Source organism: Lactuca serriola, chromosome 1 (genome assembly GCF_051521515.1).
Source record: "Lactuca serriola cultivar US96UC23 chromosome 1, Lser_US96UC23_V15, whole genome shotgun sequence".
Lineage (NCBI taxonomy): Eukaryota > Viridiplantae > Streptophyta > Magnoliopsida > Asterales > Asteraceae > Lactuca > Lactuca serriola.
Window position 1 is genome coordinate 256,572,460 of NC_136408.1, and position 7,939 is coordinate 256,580,398.

At 36.4% G+C, this 7,939-nt stretch overlaps 1 non-coding gene across 1 annotated transcript; it reads left to right on the forward strand.

Annotated features, from left to right (window-relative positions):
- The first annotated feature begins 1,001 nt into the window (after positions 1 to 1,001).
- Positions 1,002 to 1,108, forward strand: LOC145080673 (small nucleolar RNA R71). Its single transcript, XR_013695265.1, has one exon. It is a non-coding gene; the product is annotated as a small nucleolar RNA R71 (small nucleolar RNA).
- Positions 1,109 to 7,939: the final 6,831 nt, after the last annotated feature.

Genomic DNA, 7,939 nt, shown 5'->3' on the forward strand with positions numbered 1-7,939 from the left:
TCACCAAATTAATTCTTAATTAATTTATGACTTATATTAATCAAATAATAATATTATTATTCCTTATATTATTCTCATAATATATTAATAATATTCCTTCTCTCATAATAAATCATCATATCAAGTTGCTATGGTGAAGGCAACCCAAAAGGACCATGCACAACCGGGTCAAATACTTGCCTAATGTAGTTGCAGCCTTAGACACTATTCCAACAGGTTCTTCTTCCAATGCCTCCAGGAACTCAGAGATGGCTTCTTCTTCAATGTCTATGGCCATTACATGAGATTTGGTCTTCATTTCAGTATTTTTCGGGGATAACTTCTCATGAACTGGAGTGGCTAATTGTCCAACTTGAACTTCAAGGTTATGGATGGAGGCTTGTTGATTCTTAATTAAAGTTTGATGTTCCATAATAGCAGAATCAGTGGCATCGTGTCTCTTTTCCGAAGCTTCCATAAACTTCATCAACATAGTCTCTAGATCGGGTTTCTTCTCGGCCGGTGGCTACTCCTTTTGATAAAAGTCTCGACCTGTCTGCCTATACTTCTCTTCTTTTTGCTTCTTATACTCTTCATATGGCAGCCACTCCTTCTTCGGTTTCCTCCAATCCTCATCAAACTTATCCCCACTCGAGTAGCACACTTGAGCTTTTCTGTTCCCAAACTCATCTATATTGCAATCCTTGGTTAAGTGTGGACCACTACATCTCTCGCAACCCACTCTTATGGCATGTATTGACTGGTCCATTTGTGGTATCCTTCGATCCAAATTATTTAGCATAGCCATCACAGCTGCTATTTCTTCAGTTTGGGCCCCTCCACCGCCTTTGATTCCATCTTGCCTAGGGTTGTGGTATTCGCGAGAGTGCTTCGCGAATTCTTCAATCAGCTCCTTGACTTCCCTTGGATTTTTCTTTGTCAAAGATCCTTGAGAATCAAGGAGTTGTCTTTTCATAACGTTTACCCCATCATAGAAGATTGACATCTCTTTTTGCACATTCAGATCATGCTGAGGGCAATTTCTGAGCAAGCCTTTGTACCGCTCCCATGCTTCGTATAATGACTCCCCCGGCTGTTGCTCAAAGTTGGCTATTGTCTTCTTGAGTTTGGCTATCTTGGATGGTGGGCAAAACTGGTCCAGGAATTGCTCACGCATTTGAGCCCAAGTGGTAATTGTACCCGGTGGAAGTGACTTTAACCACTCCTTAGCAACTCCTTTGAAAGTGATGGGAAGCATCCTAAGCAAGACTGTGTTTCTATTGACATTTGGGACATTGAAGTAATCCGTAATGTCATTGATTTCATCTAGATACTTAAAAGCATCCTCATGATCTTTCCCAAAAATGGGATATCCTTCAGTACAGTCAATATGTGCCCCTTCAACTCGAATGTGGCAGTGGCAGGTACTGCGGGTTGGACTAAACCGGGACCCACATCTTCTCGGATCCGCTTCTTGTAAGCTCCCATGGACATCTCTTCAATTGCTGCCATCTCGTTCCTTGGCTCGTTCTCGGGTTCGCTCGTATGTTCTTCAAATTTCGGCTCGGTATCGTATTCAGAATCGGTTTGGACGGGTGTATGATCTAAGTGCTCAAGATTGTTGTTGTGCCTCGAGGATGAACTTGACTCTCATGTCTTCGTTCCCGACTTCCTTGAAAAAGCTGACTTTAACTCTTGCAGTGGCGTCTTTTTCTTGTGAATTGTAGACTCGGGATCTTCAAGTGGTGGCACCAAGGGTGTGTTTGAGCCTCTATTCATGAACTCCTGCAACTCGCTAAACTAAAAACGTAAAACTGAACTAAAATAAGAAAATACTAAAAACTGAAATCTCAGCTTTCACGTCGTGAGTTTATTAAAACTCACGTTGTGAATTATGTGACAGAAACAGAAAACAAAATTTTTTGTTATATGCTAACCAACTAAGCTAAAATAACAAATAAATAACTAATTAACCTTTTGCAGATTTTATTCCACAAAAAGGGGATCGATTAATCTAATGCAACTAAATAAACTAATAATCTAAGTCGTTCCCCGGCAACGGTGCCAAAAACTTGATGTGCACAAAAGTACCCACTAATTTTAATATTTATAACCCAACAAACTTAAACTAACCATGCACTTATAGGAAGTGTACCTAGTCAGATTACAGTATAGCTTGGGTAAGTCGGGTGTCGATCACAAGGAACGGTGTTACTAATTAATTTACTTACTATTAAATTAACCTAATTATTAACAAGTTTAAAAGGGGTTTTATCTGATTTTACAAGATCAGACGAACTTAAATCAAATTCGATAAGTAAAAACACATTCTTGTCTAGTTTGAATCCACTTCTTCCTTATGGCTAGCTAATGATAATGGATTATCAAGTTGGTTTTAGTTGTATTAGTAATTTAGTTCTAACTTTACCAATAATTAACTAATTCATGTCAAACTATGTATGTTCACACATAATTAAACACATAACTAATTATGAATGTGAATATGCTATATAAGATTTGTTATATAAACACAATTATAGTCACAATACACGTTCTCTAGCACAGCTAAGCTTATTTACTCTAATTACTAACTAAGATTGGTCAATCCTAGCTCTAACAGTTCAATGTTCACTAAATCATTAGGTAAACAAGTTCATGCAGTTAATGGTCACTAAGCTACACAGAACATGCAAACTAGCAATTAGAGAAACAATCATAAGCATGCTAGGTTATACAAATCAAACACAAGCAATTTTACCAACTAAATAAATCCATAAAAATTAAGCTATTCATAAGTTAGAAGCTTCATCTAGATAAACAAGAGTAGCTAGATTCAGCTGCTCATCATAGCAACTAACAAACTAACACAATTCAAAGTGTAATAAAACATGTTCTTAATTAACAAAATAAACTAAATTATGGACCTTTACTCTTTTTGGTGTTGAAAGCCTCTTCCCAGAATTTCTCTCTGCTCAAAATCGTCTTCTTGAACTCCTCTTTCTAGCCAAAAGTCCCCTCCATTCGCAATGGTCAAGGATTTATATAGTTGCTGATATCCATAAATTCACGTCGTGAATAATAAAAAATTCACGTCGTGAGTTGTAGATAACCGTGCCCGTCAAGGATTCCTTCACCCGCATACATATCTTCTAGAACCAACTCTTCACGTCGTGAATTCTTTAAGTCTCACGTCATGAATAATCTTTTTCCAGATTTTCTTCTCTTTTAATCTTTAAATTCCCAAAGTTTCTTTCTTTAACGCTTTTAGTCCCTTTTCTTCAAAATGTCTTCCTTTTGGCTGTAAATAACATTTAAGCTCATAAGTACCATTATTCTAAATAAATTACCAACTTATTAATAAAAATGTAATTAAATATTGCCTAAAAATAGGTATAAATATGGCAATATCAGTTCCACTTGAAGAAGAGCCATCAAGGGTCCTAGCCTTGGTACCCTTCGAAGAACTCTTTCTCTTCTTCCCTCATCCTTTCCCGATTGCAGGGGCGGAGTTGGTAGGAGTAGGAGTAGTAACAACCGCCTTACCCTTAAGACCACTTTCCGCAGTCTTTAAGAGTCCTTGAAGTTTTCAGAGGGTGACCTCTTCCTTGTTCATGTGATATGTCATGCGGAATTGATCATAGCACGATGGTAAGGAGTGCAAAATGATATTTATTGCAAGCTCCTCGGGGAAGTTCACATTGAGCTTTAGCAACCGGTCCACAAATCTTTGCATTTTCTACATGTGGCCCGTGATGGGTTCACCATCCTTCATTCGGGTTGTTATCATGGAGGAGATGATTTCATACCTCTCTTGTCTTGCACTTTAATGGTATCTTTCCATCAAATCTTGGTGCATTTCAAAAGGGTAGAAGTCCTCGTAGGACTTTTGGAGATCGGCTGTCATAGTAGCCATTATGATGCATGCCACCTTGGTGGCATCCCTTTCATGTGCCCTAAAGTCAGCGATCTCTTGAGGAGTAGCAATTGTCTCATCAATCTCCTTAAGCTCCTTATTGAGAACATATTCTTTGTCCTCGTGGCGGGTAATCATTCGGATGTTTCTGATCCATTCATTAAAGTTGGACCCATCAAAAGTGACTTTCCCACACATGTTCATTAGTGAAAAGGAGCCATTAGGATTAGAGCCAGAAGCAGCAGTGTTTGCAGACATCTGAAAAGAAGAAAAGTTTAATTTAGATATTGAGATAGTCCTTAATAAAACACCCAAATGTAATATTAAGGCTAGGACCCAATCACAATATATTATACTTAGAAGAGGTATGTCGTAATCTAAGTAATAACATATTTGAAAGGTAGGTGAATGACGATTCACCAATTTCCACCATGAAAAACGAAATATTGATATTAGGTTTTTAATTGGTTCTTAGAAATTCCTAGATTCTTTGAGATTCATTGAACTTTTCAATGGCATGTTTCAATCTCGAGTGTGCCCTCCAAGTTTTGTGACTGGGATGTCGAGGATCACAAAACGAGGTGTGAAGTAACCATGCAAATCACTTGGTACCCTTAAAGTATTACCCCTCAATCGATGTGCCGATTAACCACACATGCTCCATCGATACTATGATAAACATTAAGTCACCCTTTACCTACATTGTTAAGTTCAAGTTAGTGCGCCGGTTAACCACACACGCTCCACTAACGACTTGAACAAAGTTTAAAGTGTAATTCCATGGATTAGCACCTTATTCACATTTTTCCTAAAGTAACTAAGATTGGGAATTTAATAAAAGCATTTAGTTACTTTAATGTATTCATCATACTTTTAATGAGAATTTATAAGTCCTTGTCCTACCCGTTCAGCTAACGACCCTCCACCGATCAAGGAAGAGGTGGGTGAGAGTGGACACCCATTAAGTTGCCATTTTATAGGCAACAACCTTATACCCCCGTTATAAACCGGCTTCGTGAATGAGGCGTACTAGCGGTAAGACGACTTGATCTTATACATACATACATATATATACATATATATATATATATATATATATATATATATATATATATATATATATTAACTTATAATATTATAGAGTATAAGGGTTGAATTTTAACTTTTAAAATTCTAAGGGTTGGAACTAAAGTTTTAATCAAGACTTTACTTGTTCCAAAACTTGAGGGCAAGTTTTGTAAACTTTCAAAACTTTTCATTTCTTGTAACTTATGAGTTAATATAGTATTAAAAAATGAAGACTCTTCATTTTTTATAACTAATGTGTTCTTTTAATGGTTTTTAACAAAGTGACTTTTGGTTTTCCATAACTTGAGGACAAGTTATGGACTCCATTAAAACACATAATGATCATTAATTAATCTACCACATAGGTTACAAACAATTCCTATGATCATCTAAACATCATAAGAACAAGAACATGAATATGAACACTTTCAAGAATCAAAAATTACACTTAAAAACTTGTAATTTTGATAATTGTCATTGTAAATGGATTAGCATAAACATTACACCATCTAAAACATTTTTTCAAGTACCAAAACAATTTAGGGTAATGTTTCTAGTCCATTTCCAGCAACAAAAGTCGAATTTCTGAAAACTGCAGCCTCTACTCGTCGAGTTCAAGAGCAAACTCGATGAGTAGCTTGCATTTGGTCATGGACTTGTCGAGTCCCCCCATGGACTCAGCGAGTTCATACGAGCAGAAAGCAGAAAATCGATTTTTTTAAGTAGTTTGCATAAATAATCAACAAACAAGCCTAGGCTCTGATACCAGTGATGAGTTTTGAGCATTCTAACACATCCTAAGTGTACATGAAACCCTAATAACCTTGGATCTATGTTTGTCTAATTATCATGCAAAGTTGATTTCCAAGGTTATGTTCCTATCTAGCATACACGGGGAACAATTGTTTCTTTGAATGAAAGATAGAACTACATACCTTGTTGTTGAAAGTGTTTCTTAAAACCTTGTGAGCCTAGCATCTCAAGTGTGATGCCTCAAATGCTTCACACAACACCAAATGAAATGAACAAACTTGAGAGAAAACTCTAACACATGCAAAATCAGCCAAGCCCTCTTCTTCTAGTTAGTGTAGCCGATTTTGGGGAGAAACACATTGCTTATATAGTGTGTTGCATTAGGTAAACCCTAATGTAACATGACTCTTCATTTCTTGATCCATGGGTTAACTCCATGGAGCATCCTATGGATGGAACCCAACTTGACAATCCATGGAGCCTCTTTGCCCACTATATAAGATATGGAAGATTTACATAATCTACCCATATATCTAATTAGTTATCTTTTGATCACTTAATTAATTCTAAATTAATTCTTGATCAAAACTAATTAAATAATATTATTAATATATTAGAACTTATAACATATTAATAACCATAAGTGTTATTTCTCTCATTTAGTTTATTCAATTGCATGATGTCATGCAACCCAAATGGACCATGCCGGGTCAGGTCAAATACATACCAGAAATAGTTACGGACTTAGACACCTTATCCAACAAGATTTACATACCTCTTTGATGTAGAATGTATTCATGAAGCTTGATTGCCTAGTGCCCCAAGTGTGACTCCTCAAATGGTTCACACAACACCAAATACACTTGAAATAACTTGAGAGAACATACACACTTCATGAAATCGGATAGCCCTTTTTTGTCACACATAGTGCACGATTTCTTGAGTCATGGGATTCTTTTATATGGTGGCTATTAGGGTTACACCATATAACTCATAACTTTACCCATTCCTTATGCTCCATGGATTTTAACCTCCATAAAGTATCCACGGGTCACCCCATGGACTTAGTCCAACATAAGGAATCTTGGATCACAAGCCCACATATATAAGAATGAATGATTTACACAATCAACCCATATATTTAATTAGTCTCCTTTTGATCACTTAATTAATTCCAAATTAATTCTTGATCAATACTAATTAAATAACTTTATTAATATATTAGAACTTATAATATATTAACAAACCTTAAGTGTTATTTCTCTCATTATAGTCTATCCAAATGCATGATGTCATGCAACCCAAATGGACCATGCCGGGTCGGGTTAAGTCTTACCAATTATAGTTATGGACTTAGACATTAATCCAACAGTCTCCCACTTGGATAAGTCTAAAACTATTATTGCGTATGACTTCAGGAACCGATCAGCAATCGTAGCTCTCAAAAGCTTATGTCGAACGCTGACCTTTGTCAGTGACTTGTCCATTAGATAAGGGATCATATATTCCTTCATTATAGATATTATATGGACTGAGACATGGATTATAAATCATTCTCTCTGTCCATTTGTTGTTTCCATATTTCCGATTCATGATGACTGACTGATTGAACAAATCAAATCAGTCCTGGCTTGGCCAAGCACTCACATGTGTCATCATTAAATCATCGAGGGGCCCACAGATATCGCTTTTATCCCGAAGGTAAAAGGAATGGATAAACTTCGACTCATATGACTTGTTCTACTACTTGTTGAATCATACATAAAGGCATGTTTTATGACATCGAGTTACCAATGCGGTTTCGTGCAATCAATGTATAACCAACTCATAGTAACAACTCATATCTCTAGGTTTGAAGAATATAAGATATTATTGTCTCATGATCACTCGTGATAAAATCCATGAAGTGATTCCAACGAGCGCGGGTTGAATCCAATACTCAGAACTTATGAGCACTCATGAGTGTTGTAGCACAACTTTGTCCACCAACTTGGACCTCTACAAGCCAACCCATGACAGTCTTGATTCATATCTACTTCCAACATATGACCGACTGTGGATGGTTTGAATAATTTATTCATTCGGGAAGAACGACCTAGTTATTCTGGAAGTCAAAACATGCAAAGTGAAACACAAGAATAATTGAATCCAATATGGTCTCAGAACTTATGAATATAAATAAAACACGTTTTATTTATCACCATATGATTACACATTATTCATTGC